Consider the following 20,612-nt stretch of genomic DNA (forward strand, 5'->3'; position numbering starts at 1 on the left):
CAGCAATCTCTCTCCGAATTTCCACGCCGCACTAGGGAGAGGACGTTCAATTTTCGACATCAGATATAACGAATACCAGGTTCAGATATCACCAGATCAGATTTTCAAGCTTTGAGTATATATCATATCACTACGATATTGTACCCGTTCGTGCTGTCTGTCATGAATATGGTGCACAATACATATGTGAAAGCACAGCCATTCTTAAATTGGTGCAGAAAAGAATATTTGAGAGTAAGATTCTGATAAGACGTTTTAAATATTAGATTGTGGGGAAGAATTGCGGAATTAAGCACCAACATCATTTATGTGATTTTAAAACAAGATCTTAATTTGCCAAATCAAATATGCCAGAACTATGGAGATTTATGCACAACGGAAATGCAGGAGATTTAGTCATGAGATTTAACTTATGCAGATTCGTATCAATAATGCATGATATTTTTGAGTCATCTTTTTGAAATTCTTGCTTATATACGTTTATATTTTTTGCCTTTCGATTGAACTGCAAGTTCCTAAATAGCAATTTTATATATTTGTAACAAGTAAGGTTGAAGCAAAATGTTTTTATGCTTTTAAGAAAACATTTTATATTTGTTCTTTTAATTAATTAATGCACACACACAGGTGCCAAAAACAATGAAATATATATATATATATGTTTGTTTGTGTGTGTTTGTGTGTGTGTGTGTGTGTGTGTGTGTGTGTGTGTGTGTGTGTGTGTGTGTGTGTGTGTGTGTGTGTGTGTGTGTGTTGGCATAAATTTCAATGCTTTTGACTTATCAAATGATGTTCTTATCAATCCTTATTCTTTCCACTAGTGCCTATCATAAATAATAAATACTTTTCAAAATAATATAAATAATAAATACTTCTCAAATAATAAATACCTTAATGATTTAATTATGATTCGTTTTAAATGTAGTTTTCTTAACAGGCGAATAATGAAGGCAATTAGAAAAAGCAAAACATTAGAGTTATATCAGATGAATAATTAACATTTAAGGGTCAAGACAATCATATTCATGAATAAATCACTGATGCAAAGGAAATTAATAGGAACGTGTTAAATTTCGATAATAAAGTTTATAGTTATAGCGAATAAAATATTAATGGCTAAGCTTTTAAAATTTTACAGATTTATTTAAAAGAAAATTAATAATAATATTCCTTAATTACATAATATTTCAAATTGCTATTTGATCTCATCCTTTTTGCATAAAACAGGGATCGCGTTCTGAGTGAGAATAGTACTTCTCTAATGATTCCGATTTTCTCAACCATGGCGCTTCTACACACGAGAGCATCCGATGAAAGCCAAGTAAAACAAAGCCCCTTAATATTGATTGAAACCGAAAACAAATCCCTTCATCCAGAATCCTCACATAATTGAAGTCGGTGCCGAAGGAAAACAAACGGAGAGATATCGCTGCATAATCCAAATTCGTCTAGGACTTCCCCAAGGGATGAGGATGATGACTTTCATCTCTGGAAGCGTATGCCTTATGTCAACAGAAGTGGCAGTCGGACGACCCAGGGCGAAATGCGAGATGACAAATCAAAAGGCACTCTTCCGGTTGACTTCAAAGCAAATATGTTTTTCCATATCGCACTTGGAGGGAGGACGGAAATCAAGCACTGAAACCAACCGGGCAAAATAACAAGCGTTAAGCCTAACTTGACCCAAATTAACCCGCACTGTAAGTGACTTAGTTTCTTGGGGAAAAGGGACTGCAGCGGATTTAGGGGAATCCAATTGCCCAAATTGGTAGGTCGGTTGCCAGCAATGGAAATCTCCCATTTCCGAATTAAAGGGTCTCGGCCCTCACTGTTATAAAATTAAAGCGCCTATTCGTCGAGACCTCCAATGCGGAAATCCAATTTATCTCAACGTAGAGGAGGACCATTCGAATGCAAATGAGGTCCCGTGCAGGCTCCCTAACAGTAGGTGGGGGAATTGTAGATGTCTATTGTTCATGTATTCCGTCAATCAGTTCACTGCTTTCCATCTGTGTTGCTTGTCGCATCTATCGCTTTCTCCCTTCTTCCGCATAATCGTGCCATCATCTATCATTTTCGAATGACCTTCATCGACGCTGTTAATCCTTTTCTCTTTACTTGGGGAATCTATTCGACACCACCAGCATCGGAAATAAGCTCCGTGCGTGGTATCCATTACCATCATCTCTCTGGACAATGTCTTGAGCTCCCTAGATGCAGTTTCAGCTGGAGACAGAGAGTTGAAAGACCCCAATATTGACTTAGGGTGAAAGTTTGGAGCCTTATTTCAGGGAATGTAGGCATTTTAGATGAATGAAGCTAGAGAAACATGGCTGTTGAATTTACCAGAAAAATTATAAAATCATCACTTCTTTTAGATTGATTGGGATAATTTTCTCAACAGCATTAACATGAATTTTGGAATAATTGCAGTATAAAATTGCTTCTTTGCCATTTCTTATCTTATTTTCTTTCGAAACTGCTTCAATTCCCTTAAGAATTTAAGCATATCAGGGCTTGATTGAAATAAGAGAAAAAAATTTTAGAAAGTAAAAATGCTATTTTGAAATAGATAGTTCTGTTTGTCTCATAACAAAATATCTTTGTTCTTTTCAAGATATTTCATACTATTCTAATGCTCTATAATACATATATATGATTCAGGTAAGTGCAAAATTTCTCGTGTATTTATAAAAACCTTCTTTAAACAGTAAGTTGCTTGGATGGAGTAATTTAAATAATTTTATTAATCAATCAACTCCTAGTTAAATTATTATATATTAATTGTAATAAGATTAAAATGACAATGCTTTTAGTATATAAAGTGCTCAGATAAAATGTTAGAGAAAAAGAAATAAAATTGTAAAATTCCGTCAAGATCCATGAATAACATGAATTTCATTCTCATATAAAATTATAATATTTGTACTATCAAATTATTTTGGAAATGATTAAATGAAGTGATCCTATATGCATTCAAAAGTTTACAAGAATCAGTTATCAGTACTCGTTGGAAAAAAATTAAGTGCTTATGAAAAATGAACAATGTCTTGTTGTGGAAACAAAAAAAAAAAAAAAAAAATTATTCGTTTTCCAAATTGGAGCATAAGAATGTATTTAACAAAGAAAAAATGAGAATTTTCATAGAACTCCTTTCTCTGTAATTGTAATGTGCAAAAATTTCGATGTTAATAAATAAAATGATTTACGTAAATAAAGTAGAATTAAATAATTAAATAAATAAAATAGAATTAGCTAATTAAATAAAAAAATATTATAGAATAATTCAATTAAATAAGTAATATAATCTGATTCTGATGTTTTAACTAGAAATTACAACCCAGTTATTGATATTCATTGAGTTATGATGCATTAATGCAGATTTAACGATTATATAGACACATTATAAATTTATATTTTGTTGGCAAAAGAAAAAATTTGAAAAATGTACTTTTTATATTAATTAACTCAAGTTGGGCATCAAATGTCGCTTTCATTTTGGATCCATACTCTGAGTGATGCTATAGGTTAACGGAATAAAAAAAAAATAGCATTCTCTATGGTTATTATGAAAAATATATTAGTGGAAAATGTTTTCATAAAATAAATCGATTTGCAGAAAATTTCATAAGCTATTGTAAATTTTGGCGTAATATTTAGCCAATAGGATTGGTAAACAATGTAAAATATTTAAAAAAAAACCATCAATACCCCTCAAACTAATGAATTGCGAAAGAAATTTGTATGCATTCAATGTAGGTCGCACTAATGTTAAAAAGCATTGTTAAAAGAAAGTGCTCTTGAAAAAAAAGATAGTATTGACGTTGGAACTCAAAATAAGCTTTATGGTGTTAGTGTTTAGACTTACAAAGTAACTTTGTAATGAATTCTATTCCTTTCTCAAGAAGCGAAAATTTCGTTCTTCACGAAAGTTTTTGTTTTGCAGTTTAATTTGATTTCTAGAAACCAAAACAACTGAGTTATAAAATCCTATAAATTAGTTCAACAGAGTTCTATACTAACAAACTTTTTCCATTCATGTAAATGGAACTGAAAATGTCAGTTTACGAAAATAAAAGATTTCACTAAGGCTGCCATTTCCTTTTTCAACCCATAAACGATCCAAAACTTCAATAATCTGATGCAGAATCAATTTGAGGAAGCGAAGAGTGGTATGAAATCCCTTCGAACGAATTCCATGGTGTTTAATATCAATAAATTCTTTTTATTCATGTAAACAAAACTAAAAATGCCAATTTAGGAAATTAAAAGATGGTACCAAGGCCTTCATTCCATTTTTCAATCTATAAACAATCCATTTTAAAAATCCCACCCCATCGATACAAAATGACAGCTAATCGAAAAGTGAACCATCCTTGGACCAAGTTATGGAAAGACATTAAATACTTTCCGAGTAAGAAGTTAACGCCTTATGGTTTCCATCGATCTCCGATGATAACAGAAAATTGAAAAAAGAAATCAGAAGCAAAGCAATAGCCCATTTTCTTAAAGAGACATACGAAGAAGAATAGCACCTAAACACAAAAGAAAAAAAAATAGAGAGAAAAAAAAAGAAAAGATATTCTTGAAACGCCTGCAGTAAACATGGAGCACGCTTCTCATATTAACTACCCTCCATTATTGTGTTATATCGGTTGCATTTTATTCTATTTTTTTCCTATCATTAAGTCAAAAGCCGGGAGAGGGGGAAAAGTCCTGGTAAGATCCCACGTGGCCCCCCATGCCCCGTGCCCAGTGAATAGCATTAATCTTAAGATTGACTTGTCTTCTTGAATAAAAATATTCTTCAATAAGAGCAAGCCAGCGTTACAGTGTAATTGAGTTTCCCCACTTGAGAGTCGCAGCACGTCAGTGCGAATCATGGAACTCCTGCATTTCATCCCTTCGTGCGCTTCGCTCTTATTTTAGACTTTTGAACGCTCATTTTTTTATGGGGAAGAAGCTTTTTATTTTCGTGGTGACTTTCAGAGTTAGTAACAAGGGAAGAATAAAAGAAGCCATTTAATCTCTCGCTTCAAAGCACCCACATAGGAATATGGGATTTTTGTTTGGATTTCTTTTCTTTCTTTTCTTTTTCTTCTTTTTGATAAAAATTATTTCTTCGTTCCTTCTTTTTTTTTTACCAGGCCTCGTCGTATTTAAAATACTTCGCTTATTATATAATGTGCTCTCACTGCGAGAGACATTCGGTGTTTACAAAGTAGGCCGCACGGAAATCTACGCACGTGAGTGAACAGTTATAGTGCAGCTGGGATTTGTACGCACATGCTTAGCGTTCAGTGAACTTCTACACGCAGTGGCAATGGGTGGTCATATAATTCATTGAGAAAAATCTAAAGTTTTGCATTTCAAACATAAAAATCTTACTGCCAACGAAATGCAGATCCTTAATTCTTTTTTTAAATTCAGAAATTGTATTCGTTATGCATATTTGAACTTTATAATGAGGAGATTCATATTTCTCACTAAGAAAAATTTTTCAGTTTGTTTTCAGTTCACTCAAAAAATAAAGTTCATTCAGAAAATCTATCGTCTTATGTACTTTTCTATGCAAGTGCCTAAATTAATATTTCCATTATTCTGCTTTTTCACAAGTGTATTATTTTGTTTTCTTCCTTTTAATACTTTAACGGTCGTGTCCGTGAGTCTCACAGGTATTGGGTTATCACTGAATTAAATCATTCAAAGGCGCTGTAATTCTATAAAAAATTACACATAATTCACAAACACTTCATAAATATTAATCCTCCTAAATTTCATCATACATAATCCTAAATTGAATCAGTTGGAATACCATTCCTGAAATGAAAGGTGCCATGTAATTAGATTATGTAAAAAAGAATTAATGAATCAATAGCTAAGGAAGAGGGCGGGGGGACTTCTATTACTTGCATTTGAAATGCAGCCATTACAATAAAATAAAAGTCATTTGAAAGCGATCGATTAAAAACAAATAATCTATTTTAAAAATTTATCAGTTGATTGTAGAAAGATGATCTAACAAATTCAAGTTTCTTGTTGGGTGTGCATTTCAAATTATATATATATATATATATATATATATATATATATATATATATATATATATATATATATATATATATATATATATATATATATATATATATAATTTTTCATTCATTCAGTGCATCAATTTTTAGTTTATTTTATTGAAGGCATAAAATTTTTTGAAGAAAACAAATAGAAAATCTTGAATCTTATTCCCGATTTGAAAACTTTGCTTAACGGATACAGCGAGCCCGAAGTTTTAAACACTGGAACAGAGAAAAATTAGAGAAATATATTAAAAGCACAAAAATATTTAGGAATATATATTTGAACTATTTTCAGTGGTTCGCAAAGATTAAAGATGATGAAATAGCAAAAGTTTTAATTTGTTTTTTTTTATATGTAAAATGTCCTAACCGTCAAAAATAACTACAAATAAAATTTTCAGTTTTGATTTATTGAAAGAAAATAATAATAGTTTGAAGATAGAAATGCATTTATCAAAAATTCAATTTTTCAAAAATAACTATTAAATTTTTTTCTTGAAATGGCGATGTTAAGCAGTGAGCAAATAAAGGGTTTAACAATGTATTTTGAAAATAAATGAGGCAGATTTTTTCTCTAAGCCTTTCTGTTAAAAAATATAGCATTTAAAACAAGGCAATATATTGGAAATATTAAAGTGAATTCTTGATTCTTTCATAATTATAGAAAAAGCGAAAAGTACAACTTTACAATTGATTTTATTTCTAAACTATTTTTTTAAAATTATTCAGAAAAAAGTCATCGATTATTTCAAATAGTCACCCATTATATGTAATAATTATTATCCCTTGCCTCAAATATTTTCATTAAAGCAAGTTCATTTATCGCTCTATATTCTAGACACAACTGAACTCGGGTAATTCTAGGTTAATGAAATCACAATAAAGATTCGATTTATCCACAAACGAATAAAGAAAAACTAGGTCTAAAATGTGCCCAGATGGAGAAAACAACAATTTTTATTATAAAAACAGGGAGCAAAGATTGAATTTTAGTATCTAATGTTTTTAAAAATAATATATAATAATTAATAAATGGAAAATAATTTTAATGAATAATAATTATTATAATTAAAAAATTTCAGTCGTTTAAAAATGATTTTAATAACGAAGAAGGTAATTTGAAGTTAAAAAATCCTTTTCAGCCCTACCACTGAAACAATTGTGCAACTTCCCAATAAACAATACAGCTCGTGCACAAATATCGTACACAAAGTTTCTTAAAAAGTGGGAGATATTTTTTTTTTAAAGATTTTTCATGGAAGTTCTGTCCTTGAGTGAATCAATACCTTAGAAAGTCATTAACTTGCGATCATTGAAGGTACAAATTACAGATTTGTTTGACTAACGAATGCAATCCAGAAAAAAAAATCAATAGTTTTTAGCTTTATTTGCGAATTAATTGAAATGCGAATTATCTATTGCATTTTAATATTACGTCAATAGAAAATTCCAATTACCAGAGAAAAGCTACGAATTACCGATAAATACAAATTAAAAACCATCGAATTCTAATAACATAATCAAGAATTAATAGTAAACCGGGGAAATTTTTCACTAAAGTGAAGAATAAATAAAAAGAAGGGATCCTCACGGTCATTAGTTATTCTAAACACTCGTCCTCAGAATGCAAGGAAAGAAATTACGACTGTAAGTCCATGGAACAGCATGCCAGCAAAACGGAATCACAAAGCAGAAGCTACCTTTACTCTGGAAAATTCGCTCAGGAGATTGCATGAATAGCTCCCCCTCTTGGGATGAAAATGTATATTAAGCGTTCCAGTTTTAGTCAAGCAAGTAAACACACATAAAAATCAAATAAGCATGGACTTCTTAGGGCTTCAAAAGATAAATAGTAAATACTTATATGAAATTCTTATATTGATCTATCAATACTGTTTCTTACTCTGTGAATCAAGACATTTATTGGCGCATGCCGAGGCAAATTTCTGCTTCAAATAAGAACTTAATATTCAAGAGTTGAGTTATAAATATTTGTATCAGCAAGAAAACTGAAAGGATATTTGTTTCGATTCATATATTAGTTTTGTGTTGACGCTTTATATAATGGTGGAATCTATTGGAGTTTTACATAGGTTCAAAATGGATGAAAAATACATTAATTCAATTATGATGTTGTACTCAGATGTAATGGATAATTTAGCTTATTTGTGATTTTATAACGAAATTATAAAATAGATCAAGACAAATTGTTTGTGAGATTTAAAGCTTATTTATTTTCATTATTTGGTAAACTTCTAAAGATATATGCATGTAGTGTTTTGGGCAAATATGGTTTAAAATATGATTGTGTAAAAATGGTGTGTTTATATGCTTAAAAACCCAAGTGTATTGAATTTAATAATGCCATATATTTAAATTCATAGTAACTCCCATTACAAAACAGTACAGAATCAGATCAAGTAATGATACTCTACGGAATTGAATCAAATATCAGTGACTTCCTAAATATGATCAATGATTTAATATTTTGGTGAGGAATTCTTGTGATTCAGTATTAAATAGGATAATCGAATTCGAAGGGAATTCAATCCGAATGAAGCTAAAAGCAAGTAAACGCAACAATTTTAAAATTAAAATTGGCAGCAAGGATTTATTATCAGTAATTAATAGTTTTAATACGAAATACATACTTAATAAATAAGTAGTAAGTAATTTTGTAAAAATTATAATAATTGCTAAATTAAAAGATAATTTTGAAAATAGTCATTTTGAAAGTTAATTTCCAAATAATAAGCAATTTTAATAAGCAAATTATTTACTGATCTTTAAAAATCACAGTTGTGCAATAAAACTTCAAAATAAAAAGTACACTTGACATTTAGCATGTACATTATTTATTAAAAAAGTAAATATTTTATTTTAGGTAAGTAGTTATTAAGTATTTTAGTTATTAATTAAATGTTTTATTTATATTAATATATTATTGTTTTTAGGTTGAATACATTGCTCGTAGTTCACCAAAGTTATTGCTCAAATTATTTTAAATAAATATTCAATTTTTTTGTTATTTAATCTTTATAAAATTTATCAAAAATAATTTGTTTTATATAAAACAGGACGTCTTAAACTATGGGTTCCCGCACTAAATCAAAATGCTTACCGTGATATCGTAAATAATGTAACTTTCATAAATCCTGAACAATCAAAATCGTTAAGATAATAATTTAGATCAAGATATTTTAGTAACATTCATTGAAAATTTGAATCAAGCATTTTTTATTAAGTATTTAATTTATTTGCATATTTAATTTTTCTATATATATGTTCTCATGAAAGGAGATAAAAAGTTTTCAGCTAAAAGTGAAATAACTAAATAGATTTAAAATTTTTGAATTCAAAAGGTTTATACTAGAAAAAGGTTCACTAACTTATGTCTAGATTCTAATAAAATTCAATTAAAAATTAAAAACAGTTTTTAAAAATGTACTTTTTAACTAGAGCACTAATGAGCGGATTTTTTTAGTTTAATTATTTTCTACCTTTTAATTATGAGACAAACAGTTATTCAAACTGAATATCAGATGGCGCCACTGGTAAAAATAATAAAATTTAATTCAATTAATTAACTGATAACAATTTACTAAAAATATTAAAATGGCGTACTTTCATAGAGAATGCATACGTGTTAAAAAAATTCAAAACTCGGGGAAACCAGGATGGGAATGACAAGACTTTTACAATATTTCCCCTTTGAGAGCATGAAAGAAGCCAAGTTACATAAAAGTGTTTAGATGTGTAATATAAAAAAAAATGGAAAATTTGTATAAAAATTTGTGTATAAAAAAACTCTAATAAAGTGAAAAAGCAAATTTCTTCATTTAGAAAACTTATTACTAATAATTACCTAACAGAATTATATCATATTACCATCAATAAATAAAAATATTTGTCGGTAGCATAAATCAGAAAGCTTGAGTCAGATGGAGTAAGATTTACTCACCGTGATTGGATACGCTACAAAAATGAGTAGATGAATTAATCATGTTATGATTAGTGAAAAGCAAAGGGTAAAGATTTATAGGATTCTGTTGTGATCAGGGGAATACTAGCGGTGGCCGACCACAAAGATCAACAATGGAGTGGGTGCTAGGGAATACTGCATGATTTATTTCGGGGATGGATCAGATATATTGGGCAGTCAAAATATGACGCATTAACATGGAATAATATATATGATAGAAATGTGTGATTATATTACAATAAATTGGTGAATTGTTTCGCTTTTTCGGTTCCAATAATTTGTAGATCGTCTTTGTAGAACTTTGTCAAACACCAAAGCTTTTGCTAGCTTAAGCTAAAAAACATTTAAAGGGATTTAATTTCATTCGTAATATTGCAAATAGTTAAAGGATTTTATTTTTTGATCAAAGAAATTTATTGACAGTCTATCGTAAAACTTCATCCGGCATCACAATTTTTGTTTCTTGAAATTGAAAAGTTGTTCAAAACGTGTAATTTTTAAAAAAATAGTATGAATTGGTGATGGAATTGTGAATTGGTAAAATGTTATTCCTTTCGAATAAAACATGAAATATATTCATATAATATTTAATTATCAAAAATTATGCGCAGAATATTTTTTCAGTAATTTTATACATGATGGTGAATTAATTTATTGCGAATTGGAGAAATAACTCGCTTTTTACTAAAGGTAGATCTTTGACTGCCAGTCGTAAAGCTTCATCAATCACAGCTTTTATTTTTTAAAGGAAAAAAAATCAGGAATATTCAATATTTTTCTTAATGCTTTAAAAAAATAATCAGTGTGGATTATTTTTTAAAATATTATGACGCTTCGAAAAAAGTATTTCTTTTTCCGAATAATTTCATTTAAAAAAAATAAAAAAGAGAATATTCGTAAGTATCTTAATTTAATTGACTTTGAAAAATGAAACAGAAATATTCTTAATATTCTTAGTAATTTGAAAATTAGCCAGAGTATTTTTCGACTTTCGTATGTAATTTTTATTCAGCATAGAATATACTGCCATCACTTTATTATATTCTGGAATAGGGCCTAATCACATGATTTTTCGTACTTTAAAGAAAATGGATGTGTTACATTATAAAGAGAAAATAAATATTATTATAGACACTATTTATTCCTAAAACCGAAATATTTATTTTTTATACCTCCATGAATTCAGAGTTGCCGAAGAATTTCTTTATGCTTGGGAAAAATATAATCAAGAAGTGTAGAATGTATAAAAATGATTAAATTTGGTGAACTGATAATAAATTCTCTTTTTTATTGAGACCAAGACCAGTTAGGAATAATTGATGAAAGATTAATTGATGCTGAAAATTCAAAGGAATCTTTTCTTTGGCTGAAATCTGCTGAGAATTTGGATGCATTTTTTAAATATATATTTAAAAGCAAAGCTCTTTCAAGTAATCTGAGATTGAAGTGCTAAGCATACACATTGCTACTGCTTAAATGACACAATATATTAAAACATAAATTAGACGAGAGGACTGATATAGTACATTCACATTAAATCGATCGTAACAGTGATTGACGGTACTTCAAAAGTTAAAGAGAAAATATGGGTCAATGTTTTGAAGTGAAAGGAAAATGTGAATATTAGATTACGCAATTCTCTGACTATTCTGAACACACTTTAAAAACATAGATTTCTTTTAAACTATATATCAAAAATTTATAGAAACTTTGCAAATATTGGTAAGACTCACGTTTTGAAGAAAAACGAGTTCTTTGTTTTCTCTTCAAATCTAAAATAAAATTTCCTTCAAGCAACTTGAGACAGTAGTTCTAATCTCCTCAACCTTCATATACTAATAGCATTGTCTAGCATCTTGCGGAATCTCAGGCCTTAATAGATAGATTTACAAAACGCCTCTTATGAAAATAGTATCCTTTTGAGAATGCTAATTTTCTCGTTTATATGGTAATGAAAACTGTTTCCACCACCCTGTTGTTGCCACTAGGGGATCTGCAGGTAGGAAACTCTTTCACGGTTTAGCAATGAATGAAAGATCCCCGAGACTTGGAATATAAAACGGAAGGGAAATGGAAGTGAGTTCTGTCTGTGATGAGCATCCCAGTTTTGAGGCTCGAAAAAAGATCTCTTTTGCTTTCTTTATACAAAGATTTACGTTTGTTACCCTTCTCGTAAATATCCGGCCAGATTTTTGAGTTGCTCCGAAATGTAAATTTAGGTCCGGGATGCCAAATTGATTTGCAAGTTTTTTCATCACTTTTCTTTTACACCAAACGGTTATTTATTCCCCTCGAATGAGTCGAACCGAAATTATGTTTACGGAAGCGATGAACCTCTATGACACATCTTTTTTTTTCTTCGCCTTCTTCTTCCCATCCCCTGGTTAAATGGTAATTTCGTTTTCTTCATGTATATGTGTGAATTGGTAAACATGCGCCAAAAATTGTAAATTTATTCGGAAGAAATTCTTTGGTTTATTGCAGAGGGAAGAATGATTTGAAAGCTAGCCACAGCTGGAGTTGAAAAGTTTATTCTAATCAACTCTGAATATTTCCTACTTTGGAAATTTGATTTCACTGTGATCTATCAAGCTGATTACAAAATAACTGTATTTTTGCAGTAGGATTGAAGAAAAGTTCAAGACAATAATCACACGCTTTAAAATGACGGTGGAATTAGTTTCGATTGTAATAAATTATTTATAAAAATATCGATTTATAGTATTGCCGTATATTAAAGAATTTTATTCTTTTTCTTGTTAACTGTGCTTTGAAATTATAGTTTCATATGAAAGGGGTTAACTAAAAGGCATCGATATTATATTTGATATGCAGGTAATTATACATCCCTTTGATTTATTAGCAGATGTAGATACAATTATAAAAGTGATGTTTGCACATAAAGAAATCAGATTATTTGCAGCATTCCTAGTGATAAAATAACGAACTTAATTATTTTACCTCAAATATTATTTGAGACTTAAGGAAAAAAAATTATTTAAAAAGTTATTTATCATCGTCTGTTTGGTAAGAGATGAGACTCCACGCGTAAACATAAACAAAAAGCTAACATTGTGAATATCAGTGGCTCGAATTTCACTCTTGTATAGATAGAAACAAATTACTTGCATATTCTACACTTCGCATTAACAATACTTTATAAATCGATGGAAATCTCACAAATTCAAAAATTAGTTTTTTCTTCCGATTTAGTCTATTTATGCGCATTCAGTGTCATTTCGTCACTAAATCGATAATTTTGAAAACTTTTCAATCGGTTTTCTCTATTAACTCCCATATTTTTTGAGATAGAATCGACTTGTATCCGCAGTTAGAGTTTAGGATTTCTAAAAAGAATCGTATTGTATACATTATATACATAGCTCGTTTTCCTATCGTAGACATTACTTTTGTGACTGTAGCTATAGCTGTTTGAATATTAAATGGTTAAATAACTTAAGCGCTATTCGGCTTGCATACTTCCTAAGAAAAAAAATATATCTCTTTAAAATAAGTGTACTATATTCCAATGTCAAATGTGGTTTATCAAATCAATTCCAAAATCTATCACGCATCTCATTGGGGGAAAAGGATGTGACGTCAAAGCACAGAATCAGGTAATGTACATTTAGAAATCAGATTTTCTTCATTGTTACGTTTATCATGTATTTTTTTATATAATGTGAATTTAAGAATGAAAGTTTCAAAAATATAAAGAACAATATCCGATTTTATATGTTTTACTATATACGCGAAAATGCAATATTACATCTGGATAATACAAAATATGCAATAAATTTATGAAGAAATGCAACAAAGAGAATTTATTTATAGTTAAATAAAGCATTTAAGTTAATATTTGAGAGTAAGAAAATGTTAGAATAATCTTCTTTCTGATATATATTTATTTATTTGTATATTTTAGAAGATGCTGTTTCAGAAGAATTTTATTCTAATTTGCATTACATTAAAATGGAATTTACTTAGGAATTTCATTAAATTTTATTATATATGTATTTTTATGATTATTATGTTTTGTTTCATTCTAAGTTAGGAACGTCATTAACAACTTAGAGTTTATGGGGTGATGAAATCAAGAAGATCGTCTTGAAACAAAGATTCTGACGAAGGTACATGAAATTTTTTTTCCTCCGCTCAAAATTATTCAAAGCTAAGATATCTCTCGCTTTCCATTTTCATTGGATTAATCTACTATTTTTCTCTCATTAACAAAAACCTATTCATAGCATGTGCGATGATACCAGAGAATGAAGTAAACAGATTTTGATGATTAGATACTTCAAGGAGTTTCTAGAGATGTTACTTTCTTATTATTTAGTGGCACGAGTGTTGTATCAATTCATTCTCAGACAAAAAAACTGTCTTTTCAACTAATTATGGGATAACATACTCTGGTCTGTTTCCTCACTAGGGATAAATATATTCAATACTTATGCGATGATACAATGCTATGGAAAAAGAGGACGAATTATCAAATTGATTAGATACTTCGAAGATTAGCTACTCAACGGGAAGGGAAACTTATGACTTAATGGTACAGTTATAGCACTAGTCTGTGTTAAAAGGATAAAAATCTTCTCGTTTGAACACCTGTGTTGTAATCTAGCCCTTACTATTCCTGCATGCATATACACAGTAAATTTAATCATTATATAGGCCACGAAGATAAGAAAATGGTTGCGTACCAGTTTAGATATTTCAAAGACCAGTTATGGGAGAAAAATGAAATTTTGTGAATAATTGCTATCAGCTTATGTTTAGAGTAAAACATTTTCTGATTGGATATCTGTACCATCCACAAGGAAAATGGTAATTACAAATAATGACTTAACTTGAATAAATCACCTTCCTTCATAACTCCTGGTTTAAATTTAATCTAAAAACAATTTATCACTATTATCTTCCCGCGTGCTGTTTGACTGAGTAATAAGAGAAGTGTCAACTTATGGGTAAGAAAATACCGTCTTTCGCTATCTAATAAATCATGATTCGATTTCCACGAATTATTGGAGTATTATTAAACTCCTTTCCTTATTACAATAATTACCCCCGAAACGGGTCGAGTAGAGTGAAATTCTAGACAAGGATGCGGAGATATGATGTGAGTTTAGGTAATTAATTAGAATGCTCTCGATTCTGGGATGTAATAATACTTATTAACTCAAGGGAGAGTTCCCTTTGAGGCCTTCGGAGGTGAAGCTGTCAAGAGGAGGCGACTAATAAATACAGAAAGTCCATCGATCATCGGAGCCCCCTCAATAGTTTTAAGCTATAAAGAATCTAAAAGAATTACTTTTCGGGAATTTCGAAAGAATGGCGATGGATTTTAGAAGCATGCTGAGATGTAATATTTTGAATTTCATGCCAAAATGTTTCTTGGTGAAATAAAGCTGAAATGTGTTTTGATTTGAGATTATTAATCTGTAGTTAATAAATTATTCTATTATTTTCCATATTAGGACAAGAAATTGTACAGTGCAATGTCATTTTTTGATATGTTAGAAATTTCGTATAAAATCGATATTTAAGAAATGCTGTTGCTTTTAAAAAGAACATAAGAGATACAATCATTCTTTTCAAAGAAGGAGGTGAAAAAAAGCTTCTAAAATATTGCGTAAAGTTTTTAAAAAAATTGTGTGAGATCAGGATATAGGATATACATGATACAAAGCGCAATGGTTCTTTCATTTAATTTGACACGAATTTTTGTATGACTATATATATAAAAATATTTATAGCTCAAGTAGATTTATATTTATAAGAAATATTATTTTTACAAGCATGAATTAATAAATATTTTTAATGTGCTTTTGAAGATTAAATGTCTAAATTTAATGTAAATAATGTAAATAGTTTTAAGCTATAGAATAACTAAATGTCAATTCTATAACTTAAAACTATTGCTCATAGGATACATGATAGAATGTCCATAAAATCTTTTGGAGAGTTTTTTAGATTTAATAATCAATTTTTATTTAAAGATATGAATTCCTTTTTATAGCATCAAAGTTTGATAATGTCTCCTTTTGTCGTGAGAGAAATTTTAACTCAAAACTTTGCAATTCACATGATGATACTATAAACATACAAAAGTATATGGCCAAAAATGATTGTCTTATTTTCATATAACAGAGTTAGAGAAAATAAAATTCAAACGCAAACACATATACGCACAGTATTCTAACAAGTAGCTCAAAGTAGATTATAAATTCTATAAAATAATCGAAACTCTTTTATAGACACATTACACAATATTCTTCTTATTCAGCATTGGCTCATGTAATATACAATATATGTTGTCATCAAACAGCAGTTGTGTTTATGCTGTGGTCTACTTACATCAGCACATCGTCTACTAAATCCTTTGTTTGAAATTCTAATAACAGTTGAAAATATAAGGTCGGATAATATCTGGTGATTTGTTTTAATAATATGATTTTAAATGTACAGATTTAAGCGGCCCACTTACTTTTAAACAAAATTTGTGTATGTCTGATTGAAAGAGGAAATTTTTTTTGATTTAAGAAAAAACTGAATATTTAGATTCTAAAAATTCAAATTTAATATAAAATAAGTGTCAGTATTTTAATACGAAGAAAGAAGTATAGACCCGTGTAATAATTATATTAGGAATTCAGTAACTCCGGTCCTACTAACAAATATTTCCCTCTTCATTTTATAACGTTTAGTACTATTTAAATTGAAAAGGAGTTAAAAGAGAAATCATCGGTTTAGAAACTGTTGGGTCACATGCAAAAATTTCTTTATAGAATATTATTAGTTTAACCCTTTCTAGAGCTGTAAGAAGTATGATTACCACCAAATTTATCAATCTTTGTATGAAATTATGTAGGTTGGCATAAGTTCTGACAAACTTTTTTAGAAAGACAGAAACTTAGATGCTTCAGTTCTTTATCTCACACAAAATGATGTGCCTTGATTTGTTAATTAATCATTAATTAACCAAATTAATTAATGAATCAAATTAAATTTATCTAATAAATTAAATGAATCCTTTTCTTTATTCTAATTTCAAGCCTAAAAATATTTTAACATAATATGACTAGAAAAAAATGGCCCTTTAAAGGGTTAAGCATTGATTTATAATCACCAATATTATTACATTTAGCATACATTTTAACATGACACACAAAGCTCAAAGTTAGCTTTCTGCGTTTTTAGTTATTTTGTCTTTTCTTCAGAGAATGTCTATTCTCGCAATAAAATAATTTTCAAAATAAGCCTAACTGAAGTTGGTGATCATATGGATAATAAAGCATAATATTTTCTTGAAATTGCCGTGAACACTCCCAAAATAAAAGCAGCATTGTTAATAAAGGTATGCTTTTAAGATTAAGATAATTTAGATTTTGTTAAAATTTAATATTCATCTTACAACCCATTTTCAGATTAAAATATACTCAAAAATCGAACTATGAGCTAAAAATGTGTTGATTATCGTTTATATCTCCTTTTTGTCTTTATTGTTCTTTACTTAAGTCATGATTTTCCTTTATGTAGATCTTTGCTATTAGTTAAACATGAGAGAAATTCTTATTATTAAATTTCATCCTTTATTTGATTTAATGTCAATTTATTTTTTTAGCTGGGACTGATCGTCTTATCTTAATGTTTATTCTTTGATAACAGTATGTTTTCCCAAAGAAACGCTTGAATGAAAATATTGAAGTGACTCATTTAATTATACCCTATCTCAGATTTCTTGAAAAAATCAACATGAAAAAAAAAACTGAAAAGACAAGGTTTAAAAAAAATTATGAACATTTTCACTTATCAAACCAAATAAAAAGTTTTTTTATCTTCATCGTCCAAAAATGTCCAAAATTTGTTCAAGAAAACTGGAAATTGTTGAAGGAGAAAATAACGTGTCAAAGACATACCAAAATAAGAAAAGAAAAGGAAGAAATGGACACGAAAAAGGAAATGTCCGAAGAAGGTGACCAGTTGGCCATGTCTCCTTCCTGCTGTCACCTGAACAAAAAAGTTCACTTGGTCTCCATGGTTACCAGTCCCCTGAGAGCGCAGTTTCAATGATCTATGGCTCATATAGTGCCCTTTTATTCCTCTTCCAGGATAAGACTGCTGTTCCTTAATGGTCGCCTGGACTAGTAATCGCTACTTTCGGTGGCTATTTCCAAGAGGACGCTGGACACTGTCATTGGATGCGAGAGATTTGTCTTCTATTCTGACCCCTTTCCCCCCCTGCACCAATCAGACATACGAGTACGCGCTCTATTTCATTCCTATCCCCCCGATCCTTGAATTCCTCCCTTGACGTGTCCCTATGACACTGCATTGTCACAGGGGAGATCGAAGCGCAGAGTGAAACACAGCTTACCCATTTCTTTCCCTCTTAGGAGAAAGGACATGCTTCATATTTCACTCGGATCTTCCATCACAAAAGAAGAGGAGAGAATGCTTTGATTTAAATTAATAAACTGGCTGCTGAATTTAAAAGAGCTAATTATTTCCGAAAAGAAATAATCTCGATATTTCAGATAGTTGGATTTGACAACATTTAATTCTTTTGTTTTCATTCATCACTAAAGAAAGGAATGAAAATTTTTGATTTAAATTAATAAATTTTATGATGTATTGAGCATTTTAAATGTAAGGTTAGCACGCTATTACTTTTTCTCAAAAGAGTGAGAATATTTTTGACATTAATTAGATATTATTGATTACTAATTATTGATTAGATATTAGAGTATTTTTGATTAGATTAAACAGAATTAGTTGCGTTTGATCCATGACACTTCTTTGTTCTGATATTATTAATACATTTTCAGCCACTTTATTTAACTCTTCTTTAACTAAATGTGCTTATTTAAAGTAAATATCAGTTTTTCATAATCTTTTAACATATCAACAGAGGGAAAAAAACTTTTATTTATCTCTTTTCTTTATATAATTATCTATAAAAATACTTAAAATTTAAGAATTTACTAAATTTTTTCTTCTATTTTAAGAAGTTATTGCTTATATTAAACAATAAAACAAATCATTATGCATTTTTTCTACATGTTTCGCCTTTTGTCTTTTATTTTTTCCTATTTCTTTTCTCTTTTAACTTTTTCTAAGCGAAAGGGATTATTTGAATTTCTTAGAATTTTATTTTTCAAAAGGTTTATCAAATTGAAGGATTTTATTCATAGAATTAAACTACTTGCTGGGGGGAATAAACGGGTATCGTTTAATTATATTAAAAATAACTGATAAGAATAATTTAACATCTGAGTTGCTATTTATTAAATACTTTTGATGCTAATTTTAACAGAAAGTATTACTTTAAAAACGAAAAAGTTAACCTTCATTAATGCTTCATAAAAATAAATATTTTCATCATTAAACTGCGAAGATTAAATAATCAAATACCATAGCTCAACTTAGAAGGAAAATAGAAATAAATCACAATATGATACATATACGCTACAAGTTCGACCTAATGGCATAATGAAAGATCATCGCTTGATTGTTTATATCGTAGAAATGCTGAGGCTTTCTTTCAAATTGATCCCCATCCACATTAGTTTACCTTTATTTATATAGATTAGCACTGAGTTTTCAGACTATATGAATTCTATTCCGAGACTAACCTCGTACTTTTGAATTGAAGTTAGATGACGGGTTTGAGTGGGCATCACTAAATAAACCCAATTTGATCATAAGACATTGTGATTTTCTATCTTGATGCCAGCTCATTGTAGAAACTAAAAATATTCTTTTTTTTCAATTGATTAATTGCTGAAAGCTTTGTTATGAATTAATCATGAAATAAAAAAAAAGCTCTTTAATTTCATAATTGTTTTTATCATACTTTTAGTAAATGATTCAGCTTAATTATTTATCGGTTTACATTGATTATTTTATATATTAAATTTTTTCCACAAGTCTAACTTTGAAATTTGATTTTTTAAATTAATAATGATCAATTTAAGCAATGTAATCATTATTTACCCATTTATGTAAATTACTATATTGTTTTATAGTGACTGAGTTATTAGGTGGGATATCAATTAATTAAAAATATTGTATATCAACAATTTTTTAATAAAACAAAATACAAAATTTTATTTTATACGTATTTATCCTTTTCATTAATAAAAAAAATTGATTAAGTTACATTTAGAACTTGTGAAATATTTATTTCGATACATTCAGGAAAATTTATTTACTCAAATTTCATATACTATGATATTTTCCGATATGCATAATTTACACACGAAATATAGATTAAATAAATAATTTCAGGGAGTATGAAAAAATCCAATCATTCCTCAAAAATGTCCGAAATAGAAACAAACATACATACTTTTTCGATGGATGACACAGGGTTCTGTAGAACTAGATTTTCTGCATATACTGCGTCCATGCGGTGAAGCTACGCATACTAGCCTGCTCGTTGAAAGGGAGGGGGAGACAGAAACTGGTGTCAGAGTACACGTCTGCTGTAATAAAGAAGTACAGTTTACTCTCCCCCCTCCCCCCTTTTTTTTTCTCCAAACCTGTAA

Source organism: Argiope bruennichi, chromosome X2 (genome assembly GCF_947563725.1).
Source record: "Argiope bruennichi chromosome X2, qqArgBrue1.1, whole genome shotgun sequence".
In the NCBI taxonomy this organism is placed as follows: domain Eukaryota; kingdom Metazoa; phylum Arthropoda; class Arachnida; order Araneae; family Araneidae; genus Argiope; species Argiope bruennichi.